Source organism: Lepisma saccharinum, chromosome 16 (assembly GCF_977018435.1).
Source record: "Lepisma saccharinum chromosome 16, izLepSacc3.1, whole genome shotgun sequence".
NCBI lineage: Eukaryota > Metazoa > Arthropoda > Insecta > Zygentoma > Lepismatidae > Lepisma > Lepisma saccharinum.
Genome location: NC_139244.1, coordinates 58,309,018 through 58,333,602, shown reverse-complemented (window position 1 = coordinate 58,333,602; position 24,585 = coordinate 58,309,018). Strand labels below are relative to the sequence as shown.

At 36.8% G+C, this 24,585-nt stretch overlaps 1 protein-coding gene across 2 annotated transcripts in view; it reads left to right on the top strand.

Moving 5' to 3' along the window:
• Nucleotides 1-12,464: 12,464 nt before the first annotated feature.
• LOC146000102 (EEF1A lysine methyltransferase 1-like) overlaps nucleotides 12,465-24,585 on the top strand; it is a 38,851-nt gene continuing 26,730 nt past the window's right edge. Inside the window, exons 1-2 of one of the 2 annotated variants that reach the window (XM_083137442.1) lie at nucleotides 12,465-12,666; nucleotides 15,819-15,869. The gene's annotated coding sequence lies outside the window, so the exon portion shown is untranslated. The remainder of the gene's footprint in view (nucleotides 12,667-15,818; nucleotides 15,870-24,585) is intronic. The other variant, XM_083137443.1, reaches the window with a different exon arrangement.

Below are 24,585 nucleotides of genomic sequence, written 5' to 3'. Positions count from 1 at the left end.
GAGCAAAGTGATTAGGATCCATATTCGAGCAGGCTAACTGTGTCCAGCGGGTCATTGCACTTGGTAAACTGACGTGGCCCTGTGGGCCTACATTAATTTGATACTGTGACATTCCTGGTATTGTAAATGCTGTATATTTCTTACTGTCCTCGGTGAGAGGGATATTAAAGAAATCACTCTTTAAGTCTGCCGTACAGTAATGTTTCTTGCCCCCCATATTTTATAATATTTCATTAATATTTTTCACACCCAGAGCGTCAAATACAGACGAAACATTCAGCCTACGTTAGTCCTGGCATAATCTATAACCCCTTTTGCCTTTTTTACAAGGATAACTGGAGAGTTGAAGGGTGATTATGTAGGAGAAATAAACCCTTGCTTTAATAAAGTCTCAATCTGATCTTTAATTTCATCACGAAAGTGAATAGGAATCGGGTAGGATTTTAAGTGAAATTTTGTGTCATATTTTAGTTGAATTCTATGTTTATAATTCATGGCTCTACATATATCATCCTTTGACCTTGCAAAATCATGTGGATATCTCATTACAACAGCCAAAAGTTGCTCCTTTTGCTGGGGTTCTAAATTCGAATTCACATCAAACCGTTTAGGGTCCGCCCATGCATCATTGACGTTCCCTGACTCTTCCATCGCGAAAACCTGTGCCTGTTCACCAATTCCATCCTTATTCTCATCATTATTGTTACTCATATTTGGCCTATCCCATGTTTCAGCTTTTCTGATAATAGTGCCTTTCTTAATTGTAACATTATAATTTAAAGGATGTGTGATGTAAATAATATTCGAATCCGGATTAATAATTGCTCTGGCAACCATCAATCCCGTTTTCTCTTGAAACTGTAAGTCCTATCTTTGTCATATGAATTAGCCAATTTAAGTGGAATTCATAAATGTGTCATGGGTTTCACTTTTATCTTTTTTAGCAGCTACAAATTCTGGTTGCAAAACATGCTGTAACAAATGGGAAACTTTGATTGACACGTCAAAATCTTTCTTATTCTAATTTTTAATTTGGTTTCTAGGAGGTGTACCGAATCTATGCAATGTACGCTTATTTTCCTCAAAATCTAACTTAGCCTTCTGTCCCTTCAAGAAATCATTTCCTAATATAGTAACTTGATTAAAATCCTTAACGATCTAAATGGATGAACAAATGTTTGGTTATGTATAGAAAATGGTAGTAACACAATTTCCTTAACCGTCAGTTGACTATTAGTGAACCATCTAATCGCAGTATTTATATTAAATCGCTTGGCATTGACTGGTATGTTCTTATCTCCCGTTACCGAAATTTGACTTCCACTATCCAGGATGAACTGACGAATTTCCCCATCTACTTTCATATTGATGTAAATCAGATCTTCAGAAGGAAAAGTAGAGACCGTTAAAGTTTTCCCCGAAGGCCCTGTGTATAAGTCCCCATCATATGCAGGTCTTACTCGTTTAAAATTGCTTCTGTTCTTACGAAAAGTAGAGTGATTTGTATTTACAACCTGGTTATTGTGGTTATTTAAATCTTCGCGCCCCTGTAGTTGCTCCAAAAGTATTCGCTGCCATGAAGATGAGAAGTGCGAACGCTGAGATCCAGGGTTACCACCATTGCGTCATCGCCCCCTATGCGAGAGTTGCGACTGTGTGTTAAAGTTATTATTATTGTGGTTGTTATGCAAAGTATTTCTATTCTGCCACTGTGTGCGGGCTCTATTGTTACTATTATTATAATAGGTTCTCCTATTGTTTCTATCTCTGTGTTCATTTTCTCTAACTGTATATGAGAATGATGACTGAGTAAATGAATGTTTTTTTCCGATGTTCTGCAAGTGCATTTACTTTAGCCTCAAGATTCTGAAATAGCGATTCTAAATCTGACTCATGAGACTGGAGTCCCGTGTTCGACTGTCATTGAGCGAGATCTTCTTGCAGTGCATTTAATCTTTCCTTGATCTCCCGATTAACCTGAGAATAATTTATGTCAACATGACCATTGACCGTGTGCTGCTGCAATGTGATAGCTTGCTAAGTCGGCATGTATGCTCGACTCGATTAAGAACATGACAGAACTTTCATTGTCTCACATTCAATTTCTAGAATTTTACGTTCTCTTGCAAAAGATATTTGAATTGCTCAACATTTTTCAGATGTCGTAACATTTCATGCACTGAATCATATTCTTTGTTATAAACTTCTTTCATAAAATCAGGTTGTAAACTCCCGCTTATTTGCTTAATTTGTTCCCTAATTCCCATGGCAGGGTCTAATTTCAATAACAATACTTGTTTCTCTCTTACATAATTTGAAACAGGTTCATTTTCCTGATGGAGACGTAAATGGATTTGTTGTTCTAGTTTAAATGTGTCCCCCGGTCCCGTAAATTCTTCAACAATTTTATTTTTTAAAGTAGCAAAATTATATTCTGTGCTTCTTGGGTTCGACTCCAAGCATTGTGCCATCCCAATGCTGAATCACACAAAAATACAGGTAACATTTGCCTTTTCTTTGAGTCATTCCACTCATTAAGAATAGCTAAACTTTCAAATTTTTCAATGAATTTTAATACATCCTCATGAATGTTACGTTGAAACTGGATAGTTTCGAGAATGTCGGGGTGGATAAATCATGATTCTATGATTAGCCTATGCGCAGGGAAAATGCTGGATTAGCTTAAAATGAGCACTAAGTTGGTTATTTACCTTTCTCATCCTCTGTGGCTTTGACTGGACATTATTAGCAATTGTTTTACTCTCCCGGAAATTTGATAACTTAGGTTCCACATTCGCGTAACAGATTGACGAAAGTACCGAACACATCTTTGAAATAGTTAACCAAACTTTATGCAATATCCTAATGTTAATTCTCATTATTCCACCAATCAATCACCAAATAACCTAGTTGAAACCATAAATTAATCTTATTTACTTGTGCCTTACCGCGTAGCATATTGCTAGGCCTACATTTCGTTTTCTTTTCATTCTTGTAATAAATTGTAACGTGAAGCACTAACAAATGAAAAATCTGGCGACATCTTACGTACTTAATTTTAAAAGCTAAAAGGCTCTATTATTTTCATCATATTTTGGGATGAAATAGATAAAAATCGCAGCTTTTCATCAAAAGCTATATTTTCCTATCGCATTTGCGAAAAATGCATGAGAAACCCAAAGCAGCCTCCACCACTTAATGCAGCTACATCACGTAAAACAATGTTACTTCTGCGTTTGGGATCGAACCAAGAACTTTTAGATAGTATTGGGTGATGTAGTTATTCCTCATTCATCTTTCAGATGGTTATCACTCGCTTGGCCTAAATGTGATAAATGCGAGAGGTTACCTTTAAAGGAATGGCGATAGAAATTAACTTAAAGTTAGATTTGGGTTTTGTACTCTCCAAGACTGAACCGATATGGTTTGGTTTAGGAAAGTATATTAGTTGCCTTACAAATAGATAAACATTGTTCCTACACTTCCTCTCAAATGTCACTTGTCTGACCTCCCTGTCAGACATCGAATCTATCACACACCATCGTCCAATAATCGTTCTCCACTTTGGTTCTCTCTAGCAATCTCTCTCGTATTGTCACCAACTGACTTCACCCCCTGTCAATTCCAACACTCATTCCATACCCGTCTCCCAAGTCACTCACCTAACGTTTGCCTAATTGCTTATTCAGCATTCCTTTCTCTCCTTCCTGCTATGACGATAAGATATAAATAAATAACAGAAAATAAAAAGTCTCCCTCATGTTCAAACTTCTGCGTACAGATGGCGCTGAAGTGGTAGTTTTGTCAATACAGGTGCATTTCTTTCCTTTTATGAACAGTAAGGAAGATTTGGACTGTTGCAATATTACTTGGAGCAAGGTATGGAACTTGGTAAAATCCATAAGGGGTTAAAATTTGACCCAAAAAAATGGTTAAAATCTTATATTGAGAAAAATACAAAGAATAGAATACAAACAAATTCTAAAGTTGAAAGAAATATTTTTAAATTAATAATTAATGCAATATATGGAAAATGTACAGAAAACAAAAGAAATCGAGTAAGGTGTAATTTGGTATGCGATCCAAAAAAACTCAGGAAACTTATTGCCGATCCCACATACAAAGGTTTTACAAGAATTACAGATAATCTGACTCTTATTGAAAGATCTAAAAACAAAGTAAAGTGTGATGCACCAATAGCTGTGGGTGTTGCAGTTCTAGAATTAGCTAAATTAGAAATGTATAAATTTCATTATGAAATAGCATACATGGATACTGATAGTTTTGTGTATGTGATAGAAACACCCGATTTGTACAGTGATTTGCTATTTATGAAATAATATTTTGACTTTAGTAGTTATCCTAGTAATTATCCAGAAAATAATCTATTACACAGTCTTGAAAATCAGATGATCCCTGGGAAAATGAAAGAGCAGGCAACAGGGTCTATAATAACAGAATTTGCTGGCCTAAGACCAAAGATGAATTACCTAAATATTCATGGCAAAGAAGAAATTAAATGAGCCAAGGGTGTAAGTCGACCATGTACAAGAGAACTTACAATGGAAGATTTTAAAGAATGTTTATTTGAAAAGAAAACAATAAAGATGTCTTCATATCATCTCACTAGCAAGTTAGATGGTGAGCATACAATAAAAAGAAACAAAATAGCCCTCAATGGGGAAGATAATAAATTACAAATATTAGATTGTAACATCCATACTAGAGAATATGGGCATTATAACACAAGTAAACATTGTGATAAGTGTAAGTTGAGCATGAACAAGAGAACTTACAATGAAAGATTTTAATATATATATATATATATATATATATATATATATATATATATATAACTAGCAGATTACCTAGTGTTTATACTACAAAAATAAAGTAGCTCTTGATAGTAATAATAATAAATTGCAAATATTAAATTGCAATGTCCATACTAAAGAATATGGACATTATAATACAAGTAAACATTGTAATAAATGTTTATGATTTTAAGAAATTCATATAAATATTAATATCATTTTTTAAAATATTTTTCTTATTTATTGTAATATTTATTTGAGTTAGGTGGTGGTGAATAGCCCGAAGGCTAAATATTTGCTCTAAAATAAAAATAAATAAAAATATATTGTATTATATTGCATTATATACAGGGTGTCGCAAAACTCTTTCAACAAAGCTTGGCTGCTGGTAGATATCATAAAAACAAGTAACTTTTCCCTATAAAGTTTCCCTTGAAAGCGCTTAGTTTCTGCGCTATAAGCGCTTAAAATCTATCCTGTACGTATGCAACCCAACACAGCAAACGCTTGCTCTGACATAACTACCAGGGACGCGTGGCAGGGTTGCCACTAGCGTACCTCTGTAAAAGTGAGGACTTGAAAACAACAACTTGGGAGTCTTGCCTGAGCAAAATCCAAGACATTAATGGTACTTGCGATGTTGTAAGAAGCATTGACAGTATTTAAAACTGACCAAGACCAATAATGCGCAGACCGAAATTCAAGATTACTCATTCTAAAGTATCTCCATAATTGATTGATTGATTTGGTTTATTTTAATTCGCTTTTATACAACCTTTGGCTAATCGCGAAGATGAGGATGATATGATGAAATTACAAATGACACCAATATCTAGGACAGGATTTAAACCCGAGACACCTGGCACCGTACCGAGCTGTGCTAACCACATCACCACGGAGTGTTTCGTGTATTATGCAATATCAACAATTGCAAGGGACACGTGAGATAGGGGAAATCCATGAACGTACAAATGTAAACATGATGTGTTTGCTGCCTCGTTTCAAACACGCAGACTGTAATGTTATTACAATTTATTTGAAAATTATTCCTATCTGTGTTAGCGTTATTGCTAATATTTTTTCCAGGTTCGAAAACCCCACGAACCATGCACGGATAGACCCACGAACCATTCATAAATAGCCCCACGAACCATGCACGGCAAGGTTAGATTAGGTTCTGTTAGGTTAGGCAAACATAAGTAGTTAAATTTGTTTTTCAAAATTAGAAATTTTTTTTCGGGTTCAAAAACCCCACGAACCATGCACGGATAGCCCCACGAACCATTCATAAATAGCCCCACAAACCATTCACGGATAGCCCCACGAACCATTCATAAATAGCCCCACGAACCATGCACGGATAGCCCCACGAACCATTTATAAATAGCCCCATGAACCATTTATTTATTGAGAAAATTTCAGATACAGCACAGGTGGCCATTTTACACTGAAATTGTTAACAATGAGAAAGCAATAATTATAATAAGCATAAAAGTAAGAAAATAGAAAAAATAAAATAAAATAAATAAATAAAAAATAAATAAGAAATAATTAAGAGTAACAAAACAACATAAAAGTGAATAGCAAATGAACAAAAAAAAATAAGTAAGAGATGGCACTATGTGATATTAATTACAAGTATTTCTTCTGATAGACGACCGAAAGGCAAACTCGGAAGAAAATATATCAATATTAGAGGGGAGATCATTGTATTGTGCTGCAACCATTTACAGATAGCCCCACGAACCATTCACGGATAGCCCCACGAACCATTCAAGGATAGTCCCACGAACCATTCATAAATAGCCCCACGAACCATTCACGGATAGCCCCACGAACCATTCATAAATAGCCCCACGAACCATTCACGGATAGCCCCACGAACCATTCATATATAGCCCCACGAACCATTCGTAAATAGCCCCATGAACCATTGACGGATAGCCCCACAAACCATTCATAACTGCGGCGTATACTCTGGGTCATCTAGGTAATCGCAGATGACCCGGCTGTATTTATTATTTTTTTTAAAAAAAATATATACATTTCTTCGCAATATTCTTCCAAACCAATTTCGATGCATACATTTCTTTGCTTCCAGCGTGCGAATGCTTCCAACCGTTTGCCGCTGAATGTCCGGGAACCTTTCTGCAGCCGGTGGAATGACGTCAGGGAATCTCACCCTGACGTCATTCCACCCGCTTCTCTTACAACCCTTGGCGCGAAGGGAGGAGAGAGGAAAGAGGGGGAGGAAACACTGCTTCTCAGGCGCGGTGATTTCGTGGCCAGGGTAAGCTCCTTCTTGTGAGAGTCCACCGGTCGCACTCTCCATTCCCAGAGCCTTTTTCGTTCCCTCCGCTGGCGACCATTGACCTCCTACAACCCTCATCCGAAATTCTCTCCCAAAGTCTTTTGTGTTGTCGCTAAGCATAGAAACTGTGTTTTTTATGGCAGGGAAATTTATCAGGAACGGGAATTTTGGGTTCACAAATTGCCTTCTGTAAGGGAAATAGGGAAAACATACCCAGTAGAGTGCGAAGAACAGGAATATATGAATAACATGGGCAAACCAATTCTACGCTAATTTTCAATTTACATTTGCTTCTGTCTTGCTGATTTCTGTTACTTGAACATAAATTTATCAAAAGGAAAAAGATGAAGCAAACTAAATTAAAATTCAAAGCTTAAGCAATTAAAGCACCTATATGCTGACTCCACCATCTTGTATGTTGTATTTACAAAAATAATGATTGTTTCTTCTCTCTAATCTTCAAAAGCAGCGAGAATATTTCTTTCACGGAACTGAATATTTTTTAAAGGGAAAGATATCAGAAATAAATATATATATATATATATATATATATATATATATATATATTAGTTAATTTAAGTTGCTATATTCCGCCTCTTTAGATTAATAGTGATGAAGATGAACGAATTAAACATAAAAGGAACAAACACATCAGGCACGTAGCCAGGTGGAGGACTCGGGGGGCTGAAACCCCCTCCCCGAAATCCTACAAATATCTAATTTAAAAAATGTTTAGTGGTAATTAATTTTACTTCATTAGCAGGATTAAACTGCAAAATACGTCGTAATAATCTGAGATTCATCTTCAGGACTTCTAACCCCACTGTTTCAACTTTATGTGGCGACTGCTAATAAGGGATGATCTCCACCCCCGAAATAAAATTCTGACTCTGGCCTGCAATGATTCGAACTTTTAAAACCTGTCATTGCAGGTAATTTCGAGCTCGGAAAGGGATTTTTTTTTTATCATTCATAGGGAATTTCATTCTGAGCCAGGAACCCAACAACAGAAGTTTGGCGCGTGAAACTGAATGCGTGTAGTCGTTGGCTTTTTGCTGCTTCGTGTTTATTATATTTAGGTGTTAGTGTTTGTCGTGATAGTGCTGTGTTAAAGGATAATGGATGTGATACAAGATTTGCTGGTGAACCCTTTTGGAACAAGATCTTTTCAGGAGAAGTTGCAAATTGTTAATACAGGTAGGCCAGTGCCATCGCTTCAACTTACTTCTATATACAAAGACAAAAATCGGGAATATGTGAGACATTTCTCGCAAGCAAATTATGACAAAACACCATGGTTGACAGGAAGTACAAGTGTTAATAAGCTTTTTTGTTGGCCGTGCTTACTTTTCGGGGCTGAAAAGAATGTATGGACGCGTGACGCTTGTGCCAAACATGAAAAATCAAAAAGTCCCATAACTTCCTTTATTAAGCTGCAATCTTTTGCACAGACACGTATGGACGTGCAACTGGACAAACAGCGTGCTTTGGATGTGGTACAGCACAAATAATCGGGTCCTGGAGTAAGTTGTATTTTGCACTTAAATTAATATTGCGGGTTTTTATTTCACTAGTGCACGTCTTTCATTTTATATTTCACAGGTTGTTTTTTTTTATAGCTTTATAATACTGTATTGTTTTATTATTTGAAATTCTACATGTATATTAAACTGCAATAACGAGAATTAATTGATTGTGGTCGTAGCAATAAGACAAACATTCCCACACAATATTCCTAAATCCAATATGGATCCTGACATAAATTGCACGGAAAATTTGGAGTTTGAGGATCAAGGGTCAGAGATTACCCACTCGTTAGAACCAGCATACGCCACTGATTCATAAATAGCCCCACGAACCATTGACGGATAGCCCCACGAACCATTCATAAATAGCCCCACGAACCATTCACGGATATGCATCTATTGTTTGGTCGCCACTTTACAAAACCCACATAAAACAAATAGAACAAGTGCAAAAAAAGTTTTTGAGATATCTATATTACAAGAGGTACAACATGTCTGCATACGCAAACAGAGTTTCATATGTCCTTTTACTGAAGGAATTCTCATTTATGACACTCAGCAATAGAAGAGAATTAGGACAACAGATATTTCTTTATAAAATTATAACTGGGTTGTTGGATAATAGAGAGTTTCTTCACCAAATATGTTTCAATGCTAGCACATGTAATTTAAGAATAAGAAATTTATTGCTATATAATATCCCTAAAACTGAAAAGTACAAACAATCACCATTAATTAGAATGAGTAGTATGTATAATAGAATAACATCCACAAATCCAAATATTGATTTTAATCTTAACATTTTGGAATATACAAATGCTATAGATTGATTTGATTTGGTGTTTTAAGTCCACCTTATGCACAGAAAGGCTAATCAGGACTGGACCTACAGTTTAAAGTGGGATCCGAACCACTATGAGCCTCCACCGGGTATCGAACCCGGGACCCCTTGATTACAAGGCGACGACGCTACCACTGCGCCATCGGGGAGGCCCTATAAAAATGCTATAAAAGCCACACTTAACAGAGATACTTTCACAAATGGTTGATTATTTATTGTATTTATTAATTATTGTTGAATATGATGTATCCCTATATCCACATAAATGTGTGTGTGTGTGTGTGTATATAATGTAAATATATGTATGTGAATAAGCTTAAGGATATGTGTCCATTAATATGTGTATGTATTTATTTCACTGTTGTTTCTATCCTATTATGGTCATATTTATTCTGTACATTCATGAGAAATGTGATAATATTGGTTGTGGATATATGAATAATTTATGTGTGTTGTGTGTGTGTATATATATATATATATATATATATATATATATATATATATATATATTTGTGCGAGCACGTCATTACTCTACGTTATATAAGTGTCCTTATGTTATAGTTAATAACTATGTAATATGTATGCATGCTATTTAATCTCACTTATATTCATATTCACATTATTTATGTTATATTAATGCCTCTGTAATTGGAGATATCCTTTCTCTGTAGAAGGCAAATAAATAAATAAATAGCCTCACGAACCATTCATTGATTGATTGATTTGGTGTTTTAAGTCCACTTTATGCACAGTAAGGCTAATCGGGACTGGACCTACAGTTTAAAGTGGGATCCGAACCACTTGTGCCTCCACCGGGTATCGAACCCGGGACCCCTTGATTACAAGGCGACGACGCTACCACTGCGCCATCGGAGAGGCCACGAACCATTCATATATAGCCTTAGAGATACTGGGCGAAAGGGGTAGTTTTTAGTTCAATAACAGGGTGTCTACCAAAATAATGCATCCAGAAATCTTGACTTTTTCTGGACTTTTCTAGATCCTACTTAGGTAAAGTTGGAAATTAGTAATTAAGAAAATAAATATTTATTTAATGAAAATCCCTACCAAAGGGCCAGTTAAGATGAAAACTGAAACTGAATTTAAGAAGAGAATTACATCTGCTATTTCGTATTAATGCATCCTGAACTGTGTTTGACAGACAAGAGAGGCTTTGGCGTCTGGACTCAGCCAGTATAATCTTATGTGGGGTTTGTGTCGGTTGTCTCTATATGTTTATGACTATCCATTCATCGATCTTATCTTACAATCATTAATCCTCATCTCCGCGATTAGCCAATGGTGCAGAAAAAAGTGGAGTAAAATAAACCTTGACCACAAGAATAATTTGTTGCTTTTTTATTGACTTCTTGACCTACTAGTTGATTTCTTTACTTTTTCTTGACGTCCATGACTTTCTTGACTGGCAGACACCCTGAATAACTTTGTTCTCTATACTCCTGCTTTACAATCAAATTATATTGAATATTGAATAAGAATGGGCAACACCTTGTTCCATCAGTATAAACCCTAAGGCAAGAAATTCTGCTCAGGCATTGAATAGTGACGTTATCAGAAAGTGCTCCCAAAACTTTGTTCATTAATTGCTTCCGTTTTCCCGTTTGTTTAATAGCAGGACAAACTTTATTCTTTTTGTGCAATGACTGAATCAAAATAAATTTCACTATTGAGTTTGGAAGTGCAGTCCATAGACTTGTAATTTGCATGCCCTTTTTCTGTTACGTATTTTCCTAATTAATATTATGTGACGCTCAAAATGTAGGACATTTATGATATTTTTCAAATTCCTCCCGGACGCCGGACATAAGGCTAAAATGTAGCACATGTCCGGGAAAATCCGGACGTCTGGTAACCCCAGTTACGATCTGTTAGCATTACCTAAAGTAATATCGCTAAATGCTTTCTCAAAAAAGTTCTAAATTACCTGTAGATTCATTCCAACTAGTCTACGATACTCCGTGTTCTAAATACATAATAAACTTGCATTTTTTGGGGCAAAATTTTCACTTCAATTAATGTAAGAAAACAAAAATATTGGTGCACGCATTATTGTTACACGTGTTAACTGAAACTAATTTTGGGCACAGGACGTATTGTATCGTCAATTTCTGACAGTTCGGTCACTCGTCTTCATTTGTTCTTACGATTTGTAACATCCTCTGTCATTGGTTAGCAGACGAATTACGTGGCAGTAGCAAATTTGACGCTCATTCTTGCTGCTGCCACGCGCGAATATTTAAATCGACATTCATTTTCCCGTAAGAGGGCCGTTGGCCGTTGCACAGCCGGATATAATTTTTGTCAAGTGGTGGACAATTTGCATAGACCTAGGGCCCGTTCCGAAAGTCGCACGAGTTTAACGCGTTAAACGAGTTATGGTAACTGGCCGTTCCATAAGTGCTTCCGTGCGTTTCGTGAGTTTCATTATGCTGTCCCAAAAGTCGCATTCCGTGCGTTTCGTGCAAGAACGAGATTCACCAAACGCACGGGCCAGGATGCTGGTTTGTTCCGTGAAAATCGTCTGCTTCTTGCAGACAAAGCGGGTGCTGATGGATTCAAACTGCACTAGTTCGGAAAATGTATTATAATTTTAACAGATAGCGATATGAAGCAACATGCACAAGATAAGTATGCCTTGACCGTTCTTAGAATGTGATTAAAATTAGTAACAGTGGCCATAATAGAGTTTATCTTTGCCATAAGGACATTCCTTCCGCTGACGCCATGCGGAAACTTTCTCTAAACAAAACGCTGCGCCTGCGCTTTCGCCTAGCGTGTCCCATAAGTCTGTAAAATAACTGGTTTCACCAGATTCACGAGCCCAGTTATTTTCGTTGAATGCGTTCGTTTCGTTAAGACTTTCGGAACGCACCCCTAGTAATTTCATCAGTGTTGCCAGCATCATTATGTCGCCTATATCTGTCTGTACAATTTTTTGTGTAATCGTGTGAACGAGATATGTCCAATCTTCGTTGTCATTAATAAATTATTGCCTCAGATGTTGACGCGGGTAACTTGAGCAGAACAAATTTTCCAGAGGTACGCATTGGTACGCACGATAACATTTCAGCGTATTTTTGGCATTCTACACTCCAAAAGGAACCCTTTATCTTACGATAAATAAATAAAATCGGTTCTACTACACTACAGAAGGTACGTTCCTTATTTATGTTGCTTTTTCTGTTGTTTTAAATTTCTACTTAGCCTTATTTCTTATTTGCAACAATAGGAGATGTTGAAATCAACGTAGGACCCGGCCCAAGTTCCTTTTGTCTTATTGCGATTACATCATGCTACGAATGCAATTTTAACATGGTTCGATTTCGATTTAGTTCTGTTAACACATACTGTGGAGTTTTAGCGATTACTTAAGATTTAGGGTAACAGTTAGATATAGTGAAAACATATTTCTTCAAATTTACAGGAGAAATGACGGGAAAGTACTTACGGAATTGAGTTCCTGTGGACTTTTGGAAGCTGGGAATAGTGTTTTTACCATTCGTGCAACTTATTCTGCCGGTAAATAATGTCATTTTCGACATTAATGTACCTCCGTTGCAAGATAGGGTACCAGTTAGATATACCGGAAACACATTTAACTCGTTTATGTTGAAATAAAATTCATTTCTACTTACCTCATATGCATAGCGGAACATTTTTCAACTAGGGATTACGGTACATGTTTACTATCCTTCGGACACCTCTGGGGCTGTGTGTCAATGGTTCGTGAGGCTATGCGAGAATGGTGTGTGGGGCTACGAATATTTTTTTCGAAACCAATTTTTAACTATTGTAACCTATGCGTGGCCCTACCTAACCTAACCTTACCGGAAATGGTTTGTGGGGCTATGTACGAAATCTGTCCGAAGGATAGTAAACAAGTACTGGGATTACTTTTTTTCAATGAAAAAAGCGTTATATTTAACATTATAAGTATTTATTGGTCCTTGCTAATTGGCAGTCAAATTTTGACCCACGTTGTCTATCGTCAGCTGATATGCTGTTTCGTCATCTGATATGCAGTGTTTCCAAACTTATGAACCGATAAATGCTGCACAAACTATTCACAAAAGGTTTTTAAACGAAAATTGATCCACAAACAATTCACGGAAGTTAAGGTTAGGTTCAGTTAGGTTAGGCAAACATAGAAAATTGAATTTGAAAAAAAAAACTGCTCACACGTCATCTTGTAAAACTACCTCGTGGTTGTTACACTGACACTTATTAACCGAAAGATGATTGTTTTTAATCCACAAACCATTCACGGAAGGTTAGGTTCAGTTCGGTTAGGTAAACATAGAAAATTAAATTGGAAAAAAAAATTCCGCTCACACGTCATCTTGTAAAACTACCGCGTGGTTGCTACACTGACAGGGGTTTATGTAATCGAACTCACAGAACATTTGATTCACGTAGTCGACGGTATTGTTGGCACGGGCTATCATGCAACGGACATACATGAATGTCGAAAAATACCTTATTTACAGGATGAATAACTTGCATAATTCGAAAAAATATTTTTCCCAGCTTCAGGAAGTCCACAAGAACTAAATTCTGTAAGTACTTTCTTGTCTTTCTCCTGTAAATTTCAAGAAATGTGTTTCCGGTATATCTGATCGTTACCCAAGATAGCTCGTGCCACCATTACCGTCGACTACGTGCGTGCGTTTGAATATGCAACCCCCTGTCAGTGTAGCAACCAGATGGTAGTTTTACCAGATGACGTGTGAGTGGGTTTATTTTTCCCAATTTATTTTTCTATGTTTGCCTCACCTAACTGAATTTAACCTAACCTTCCGTGAATGGTTTGTGAATAGTTTGTGTGGCATTTTTTGGTTCATAACTTTGGAAACACTGCATATCAGCTGACGATAGACAACGTGAGTCAAGATTGGCTTGTCATATTGTGTATGACAAAAGCGAATTAGCAACGACCAATAAATACTTGTAATGTGAAAAATTACGCTTTTTTCAGTGAAAAAAAAACATAATCCCAAGTTGAAAAATGTTCCGTTATGCATATAAGGTTAAGTACAAATGTAAATAATTCGGTAATAAACGAGTTAACTGTGTTTTCACTATATCTAACTGGTACCAGGTTTTGTTCAATATACAGGGTGGTCCAAAAGTCTTGTCACCCCCTACCGAAAAGTAATAAGAACAATAGAGGAACAATATAATAATATCAAACACATGTACTGGATTTAGTATATTCACTTTCATATCCACAATATAATAATATCATACATATGGACTGGTTTTAGTATATTCACTTTCATTGACACTGACACCATCACACATCGAGAAGGTCTGTATGAACACCACCATGTTCGTGGCACAAAATGATGCGGCGCCATGTCCTGTGTGAAAATTAAAACAATGATTACAGTATGTGTGTTTGTGTTCCTCTTTGTTCTTATTACTTTTCGGTAGGGGGTGACAAGACTTTCGCACCACCCTGTATGTTTGGTACTATTATAGTATGGGGTGACACCTATAAATCATATATTTTGCACTTTTTTACATTGCTAACGTACTATTTTGGAATGCGGAACATTTCCTAAGGTGAAATAATGCATTTCTAACTAAGATAATGTCTAGTTCTTACATTTACGAGTACTTACTGTTACTTGTTATTTCGATTCTGTAACACATTATGGCGGGCGATAGCGTTCTGGTTCAGGGTGCGTTGTGCGAGTGTTTCGTCAATTTATGCAGTGTTGGAATCTCGTTCACCGGAAAATACCTACTTTCGTGCCCGGATTTGAAATTATGCTAATACCTCACAAACCATTGATGTTAGCCCCACAAACCATTGACGTTAGCCCCAAAAACCATTCACGTTAGCCCCAAAAACATTTTCCGTAAGGTTAGGTTAGGCAAGCATAGTTAAAAAAAAATATTAAAAAAATAAAAATACTTGACATGTCATGTTCTAGTGAAAACACGGCAAGTTTGAAACACTGACTACGGGGTTACGTCATCTACCAAACGGAACATTGTGCTCTCGTGCAGAAACAAATGGCAGCAGCAGAAACAGCGTGTCGGACAGAGATTTTTGCAAAAAGACAATGTGTATTCGGATTAAAATGGATCAAAACTATATTCACGAACTTCCACAACACTACAGAAAATGATTTCCGTAAGTTCTTTCTCCTGTAAATTTGAAGAAATCCGTCACCCCTATACTATAATGTTACCATATGTTTTCGTAGTTAGGTTAGGCAGGCCAGGTTTGGTTCTTTTAGCATTAAAATAAGTCCCCCAATGCTTTCTTCTAAGGTTTTGATTTACTTCTACTTTAGTTCCAGTCGATTGTCAACGGAAAATACATGGGAAGCGTGCATCCTTGTAAGGTAAGTTTTAAGTTGTTTTTTTCAACATTTTTTCTTCGAAATCCAAACAGTGTTCATTATTTTAAGGAAGGTTCAAATTTCGTGTGACAATGGTTGCCAAAATTCTACTATAATTAGTCTTCCTGCTAGGAGAATTTGAAAAAAATAAATCATAAAACGATTGGAACCGTTACCTGAAATAATGAATTTCTAACGAAAATAATGTCTATTTCTTACATTCACGAGTACTTACTGTTACTCGTTATTTCGATTCTGTAACACACAATATGCCGATAACGTACTGGTTCATCGCACGTTGTGAGAGTGTTTTGTCGATTTATGCAGTTTTGCAACCTTGTTCACCGGAAATACCTACTTTTGTGCCTGGATTTGAAATTATGCTAATACCTCGCAAACCATTGACGTTAGCCCCACAAACTGTTTTCCATAAGGTTAGGTTAGGTTAGGCAAGCATAGTTAAAAAAAAATTGAAAATACTAGACACGTCATGTTCTAGTGGAAACACTCTGAGTTTGAAACACTAACTATGGGGTTTACGTCATCTAACACACGGAACATTGTGCTCTCGTGCAGAAAGCAAATGGCGGCAGCGGAAACAGCATGTCGGATTTTCGCAGAAAAAAACATGCATTCGCATTAAAATGGATCAAAACTACATTCACGAACTTCCACAACGCTACAGAAAATGATTTGCGTAAGTACTTTCTCCTATAAAAAGTAAGAAATCCGTCACCCCTATAGTAAAGTGTTACCAGTATTTTTAATGCTAACAGCCCTAAACCTGGCATGCCTAACCTAATAATGAAAGCATTTAGGATTGTAATACCCCTTCATACCTATATCACGTGACATGTAAGAAGCAGCAGTCCATGTTAGTACACTTTGCGGTATTTTTCCTACTCAATGGTGTGCAGAAAGAATAAAAAATACTTGTCACCCGCACAAAGACAAATTCACTCCAACTTAAACATGCCTACATGCCAACACAACTAAAGAACATAGATCATGTGCATGCACAGTTTGAAATCTTGCTAGTCACTCCAATATAATAATGCATGTTTTATCAAGGTTACAAACCCTCGTATTTGTAGTGCATTGTGGTAACTACTCTACCAGTGAGCAAGACAAAAATGAATTTACCACTTTCCTCCCTCTTTAAGACTCCTTTATACAACAATATAATGCAAATGCAAAAAAGATAATGCCAAAAAATATAATTTTTTTTTTGCATGTTTGAAAAAATGCCTGTTTTTCTCGTAATTTTAGTCTTCCTTTCTTAACGTCTAAAAGTTATAACCATGTCAATAGTCATACATTAACCATAGTACTGTTGAATGTGTGGAATATGGATACGTTTTTCAATTTCAGTGCATATGTATATATTTATGGCAGCTTCAGTGTATTTTGCATTTAAGTGTCTGGAAATGTAAGGTTTTATTTTCTTTTAGGAATGAAGTTACATTTATATTGAAGGAGAGGTTAGGTACATGTAGTCCAGAGGCATACATCACTATTTCTATGGCCCGTGGGTTTTTGAATGAAGGGAATATATGACTACATGCAATATGTTGCTCGTGTGGTACACAATAACGTACTACCAGGTGTTTTACTCGCAATTGTGGCAGAAGGCCTGTATGATGTCATAAATCCAAGATGGCTACCGCTATATGAACTAACTACGAAAATCCATTATAACTCATTTAATAGTGGTTTTGGAGGAAAAAAAAATATAGATACATATTTTGTTCAGAATTGAAAAATGAACAAAATTGATTCTTAAGTTTTTGTCATATCTCGCACTGTTATAGAGATATAGAGTGAAACTATTTTGTGCCCTTTTCTGCAAGGATTCTATGCATATTTTACACTTTACTGGACATTCTGCCATATAACAGGGGGGATTACTGCCTGTGATATTTTGTGATGCCTACTATTGTGGCGATGCCTGTGTGACATCATACATCCAAGATGGCTGCCTCTATAGACATTAACAAACATAAACGACACTATCTCCTTAACTCCTTTAGGAGTCATATGGATCAGTTGTAAGTTTGTTGGGTTTTTACACAAAGGGAAGACATGTGTATGGAGGATGCTTTCATTTGGAGGCATGCAATCATGTATTACAATGTTTCAGAGACCATACATGACGTCCAAAATCCAAGATGACCACCTTGGAGGTTCTGCACATGACATACTGTCCATATCCTGATTTAGAGTTCGATCATCAGATTTTTCCACAGGCATTTTCTGTTAATAATTTAAAAGTGAAAAATATTATTATAATTTTTATAACTACAGGAGTGTCCAAAAGTTAAGCATAACTAAGATATGAGAAAATGTTTTATTCATAAAGTGACATAACTGCGTAAAACATAGTGAAAATTAATCAAAACGTTATATGGTATACAATAGAGTAGAATGTATGAAATTAACAATTGTTTTTAGTGTAAAGACACACATGCAAAAAATAAGAAAATAGAAGATACTTTCTTGACAAAAAAAGAGGCTTGTATGGGGTGAAGTTACTCCTAACAGCTACACAAATCCTTGCAACGACGTAGCATTCTATTTACAAGGTGGTTCAAGAGTTCTACAGGCAGCTGGTTCCATTTCCCATGAAGAGGAGTGCAGAGGTCTGGAAATGTCTTTGGTGGAGGATCAGGAGCTAACTCGTCTCCTTAACACATTACAGGATTTATGTTTTGGGACCTTGGTGGCCAGTCCATGCGGTGGATTCATTCACCTTCAAGAAAGTCATCCACCAATTTGGTTCTATGTTCACATGTACTACCATCTTTTCATCATTGAAGTTGAAGTCTGAGCCGACTGCATCTCTAAAAAGTTGCACATGTTGTTGGAGTACCTCATTTCTGTGCCTCTGGGCAGTAAGAGTACCTCCAGCAGAGACGTGCAGCTCTGTACGTCCATTGCGTGTGATGCCTTCCCATACCAGTATTCCATCTCAACCAAACTGATCCCTTTCAATGATATTCGTGATCGAGGTTCTCTCCAGATGAATGTGTGACGGAAATCATTTTGCAAACTGAACCTGAACTGATCTGTGAAAGAGCGCATTCCTCCGTTCGTTCAGGGTTCAGTTTCGATGATGCTGACTCGACTCACTGTAAGTGGCCCCTTCTGTGCACTGGATCAAGTGGGACACACATAGATACCAGCTGTCCTGAGTCTCTGGTACAGAGTTTGGTAAGAGAAACTAACCCTTGAGGTGGCTGCAAGCTTTGAGGACAGTTGTCTGCAGGCACAGTCTGTTTTCGTTGTGCAGTTAAAGCCAGATAGATATCGGCCCTGTCTTGGCGTTGCTACTGGTTGACAACCTCGTTCTGGCCTACCATGAACATCTACTATGTCTTGGAACCGTCTCCAAAGCCTGGAAATGACTGTGGCACAGTCAACGCTGCTGTGACTTCAGTCTGTGTTTGACCTGCTTCCAGGCATCCGATGATTCTTTGCTGACGTCTTTGTGCCATGTTCTTACTGTACATTGAACACTTTACCAAGAGATTGTCCTCCGATCACAATGAGCGTTCGATACAGAATGAGGCACTCTTGTTATTATATATTGTGTTTTGTTTACTTTTCAATCATGGGCCTATTTGACACTAGCGGTACTGTTTCATATGCATGTAAGGTGAGTTACACTCCTTGATGATTATTTATGGTCTCCCCCTTCCATTTTTCTACTTTTTGGACACTACCGTATTATGTAAAGGAGTAATGACGTCACCTGTGACTTTCTCATTCAACATTCTCTGGAGCTCTAGGCAGTGTCAATATGACAGGAATGATCTTCTTGTCATCCTCATATTCTCTTTTCCCATCAACAGCATATTGAGATTGGTAGATTTGGATGATCCTTTTCTGCTTTTATTTGACTCCAATACTTGGAAATAACTCCTTCTGATAAAAAGTCTGAGGGGAACTTTGGTTGGAGCAAGATGTTGAATTGAACATCCCTTTTCGCGAACAGATACCATCGTAATTTGACAAAATATTTGATTTTGATGTCATGCAAAGTCCTATCATCTTAAAAATCCTGTTATCATATTCGGGGTGTAAGAGACACCCAAATATCAACCTCACATCCACTAAGTATACCCTGGATTGCACCTTGCAGACTAACATTGCTCTGACATCTAGGGCCTCCCCGATGGTTCAGTGGTATCGTCGTCGTCTTGTGATCAAGGTGTCCAGAGTTCGTTACCCGGTGTAGGCACATATAGCAGTTCAGATCCCTCTTTAAATTCTAGATCCAGTCCCAATTAGCCTTACTGTGCATAAAGTGGACAAACAAAACACCAACTCAATCAATCAATCAATGCTCTAGCATCTGGACCCATGGGACTTGAGTTGTGTGCTGGCCATATGTGTTTGTGATTGTCCTTTCATCTATTTCATCTTTGAAATTAGCCAAAAGTAGCAGAAACGAGAAGTAAAATAAATCAATTCATTCTGTCATCTTGTTCATCGAATCCAGGAGAACCAAGATTTGCAAGAGATTCAAGCACATCATCTTCTGCACCATCAAATGCATTCAACAACCACTTTTTTGCCTTCTTTGCAAGTACAAACACAACTGGGATACCATTAATAGATAGTATGCACACTGCCGCCAAAGTGACCTTCACACCTTTCATCATAAGGAGGAGTTACTTCCAAGTATTGGAGTGAAATAAAAGCAGAAAAGAAACATCCAAATCTACCCAGCCCAATAGGCTGTTGAATGTAGAAAGAAGAAAAGGAGGATGACAAGAAGATCATTCTTGTCATATTCACACTACCAAGAACTACAAAGAAGATTACAGTTGACATGTGGTTGCGGAAAGACGAAATGTTTGTGCATATGTCGGGATCAGTCCCTCTGCGATGTACTGAACTGTGTCTATGTAGTGCAGATGAAGAAAAGTGTGAAAACAATGACTTACAGGACATAGACTCAGATAAGAGTGACAAGGAAATTGAGTAAAAGTGACTGTATTGATGACATGATATTTCCCAAATGACTACAACCACTCTCAATCTTGATATCAGGTGAGCTGCTTACAATTCAAAAGACAATGCGGAATTCACAGACAATGTTATTACTCCTTTACTGCAATAATTATAATAATAGTAATAATAATAATAATATTTTTCACTTGTTATTTATTAATGAGAATTCATCTGGAAAAATCTGATAACTCTAAATCAGGTTATGGACAGTATATCATGTGAAGAACCTCCAAGGTGGCCATCTTGGATTTGGGAAGTCATGTATGGTCTCTGACACATTATCCAGCAAAACACCTGTAGTAATACATAATTGCATGCCTCCATACACATGTCTTCCCTTTGTGTAAAAACCCAACAAACTTACAACTGATCCATATGACTCCTAAAGGAGTTAAGGAGATAGTGTTGTTTTTGTTGTTTGTTAATGTCTGCAGAGGCAGCCATCTTGGATGTATGATGTCACACAGGCAATACGCCACAATAGTAGGCATCACGAAATATCACAGGCAGTAATTTCCCCTGTTACGAGGATCACTATTTATATTTTGAGCCTTAGCAACACTGATTGAAGTTAGGCACGATTTGACGTTTGCACGGAATCGTCTGGCATTATGAACCATAACGTACTTCAAATGTTTTGTCAGTAGCTTCATTTGTGTTGTTTATGTTGCCTTGGAGATTGCGTGACAACAATAAAATGGAATTAACTCGTGAACATTTTCGTGCGATGATTTTTTACGATTTTCGACGTGGATTATCAAGACAAGAGTGCATCGATCAACTTACTTCCACATTTGGCGATGAAGCCCCATCCTTTGCCACTGTGAAACACTGGTATAACGAATTTAATCATGGCCGCCATTCGCTCACCGACGAGATTCGCAAAGGTCGTCCAAAATCAGTTGTTGTTCAAGAAAACATTGATGCTGTGCAAAACCTAATACTGCAAGATCGTCATGTGACATACTGTGAGATTGAGGCAACCATAGGCATTAGTTCCACCAGCATATATAAAATATTACATGATCATTTAGCTGTGAGAAAGGTATGTTCTCGTTGGATCCCACACAATTTGACAAAAACTCAAAAAGACGCTCACATCAATTGGTGCAAGCAAATGCTCAATAAATACAATCGTGGTGCTTCAAAAGACGTATATAAGATTGTAACAGGTGACGAATCATGGATATATGCATATGACCCGGAACATAAACAGCAGTCGACTGTATGGGTGTTTCAAGATGAACCCAATCCAACAAAAGTTGTTCGCGCTCGAAGCACATCGAAACAAATGGTCGCCTGTTTTTTTTCAGGAAAACTGGTCATGTGGCAACTGTGCCTTTAGAGGAACGTAGAACGGTCAACTCTGAATGGTACACAACAATTTGTTTGCTAGAGGTCTTCGGTCAAATACGGAAAACAAACAAACGCCGTCGGATCATTCTTCATCAAGACAATGCCAGCTGTCACACATCTCGTCTAACAACCGACTTTATGAACAGTCAAAAAATCGAATTGATGGGTCATCTGCCGTACAGTCCTGATTTGGCACCCAATGACTTCTTCTTGTTCCCGAATGTCAAGAATAAATTGCGTGGACAACGATTTTCGTCGGCGGAAGATGCCATTGATGTGTTCAAAAACCATATTATGGAGGTGTCTCAAGAAGATTGGAAAAACTGCTTTGACAAATGGTTCGAACGAATGCAAAAGTGTATTGAAAACCAATAAAGCAGTTTTCAATGCCAAATTCCTGTTTTTTTCATTGTTAGGCTCAAAATATAAATAGTGACCCTCGTATATGCCAGAATGTCAAGTGAAGTGTAAAATATGCATAGAATCCTTGCAGAAAAGGGCACAAAATAGTTTCACTAGATATATCTCTATAACAGTACGAGATATGAAAAAAACTGTAAGAATTAATTTTGTTCCTTTTTCAATTCTGAACAAGTATCTATATATATTTATAGCCATCTTGGATTTATGACATCACACAGGCCTTCTGCCACAATTGCGAGCAAAACACCTGGTAGTACGTTATTGTGTATCACACTAGCAACATATTACCAGTAGTCATATATTCCCTTCATTCAAAAACCCACGGGATTACACATGCCCCTGGACTAATATGTGCATTGGAAGTTCTCTTTTAATGCTGAAATCTCAGGTTGTGGAAGAAAGTGAATACAAATTCTGATGCAAATACGGGATCGATGCAAATGTAAACAATTTCATGTGACTTTGAGTAATACTATCTTATTTCCTATTTGTTAATTTAACCTTTGATTGCCAATTGCTGTTGGTTGTCGCTGTACAGCTCAAGATCCCACAATTTCAAGTTAGCATGTACGCTGAGTGGTACCAATTTCTGGGACCAAGTTTCTATTGTTTAATTCCTAAGTAATCAGGGTTGGCAGAAATTTCTATATTGTCACTGCAAGATTTGTATTTCAGTTTTATATTTGCATATCGTTGCTGATTCTTTTTAGCATATCTAACATTTTCTCTACTTTTAGCATATGCAGTGCTCGAAAAATTTTCTTCAAAGCTAGGTGCCAGCTCTGAAAATCAGGTGCCAGGAAACCTCCTACTAGAATTGTTCATACTACAGTATCTTTCAAAAGTCGCGCAATCCACTTTGAAAATGTATATCATGAAAATTGTAAGGGATATTTACACCGGGTTTTCTGCACTAAACTAATCCTGTAGGCTATCACTGGATTCATAAATTTATGTTAGCATTTATCTAAATAAATGCAATTACATTATTTTAAAAAAACATTGTTAATTTGCTGAAAATATCTGAGAATTGATTTTCAACAATAAATACCAACTCTTAAACAATTTGTTGGTGTTTGACTTCTCGTAAAACAGTTGCTTTGTGAGGTACAGCAGAAGCAGGGCATTTTTATTGGAAATCCTCTTGCACTTGAGTGTAAGAATGAGTAGTAAAATACTCTTCAACAATGTACACGCACTGTTCCAATGAATACGCCATGCTGAATGAATTAAAAAAAACAACAGGCACAGTAGCTGCAAAAGTGAGCTAAGAGAATTCAATATAACCAGGGACAGCCTAGGATTCTCTCAAGAGTCCTATTTCAGCACAAAATCTTGATTTACAATTTATCACGTAAATGTATAGCGACATGTTGCATTAGACTGTTGGCAATATTTCGACCTGCTAGTGTTGCCATATACGGAGATATGTCCCAAACATGACACTTTTCACTCAACCCATAAAATCGCCAGTCAAAAATTCATCAAATGTTGCACATGACCAATATTTATCGCAAATTTCAGACTGACATGGCATCAGTCATCACATGTCTAATTATGACCCTTCGATCATTTCTCACATATTTTTCTTACTCAGATGTTCATTTCTGAAAAAAATTAAGTGCTGCTTTCAGTCAGTTATTAATTTATATAATTTTCCGCTTCTTATATTTTCAGGAAATAAATTTTGTATGGAGTGAAATGAATTTTAAGCATTGAAAAATATCTCTCTCAATGGATGAGGCTTTATAATGCAGAAAACCCAGTGTAAATATCTCTTACGGTTTTCATATTGGGTTTCGTGCGTATTACTCACAATATTAAATATTATAAAATATTTCTATGTAGAACACAATAAAAATATCATATAAAAGTTGTTTTACTTATGTATTTGTGAGTCTACTTCTTGAGTTAGCTACTTTTC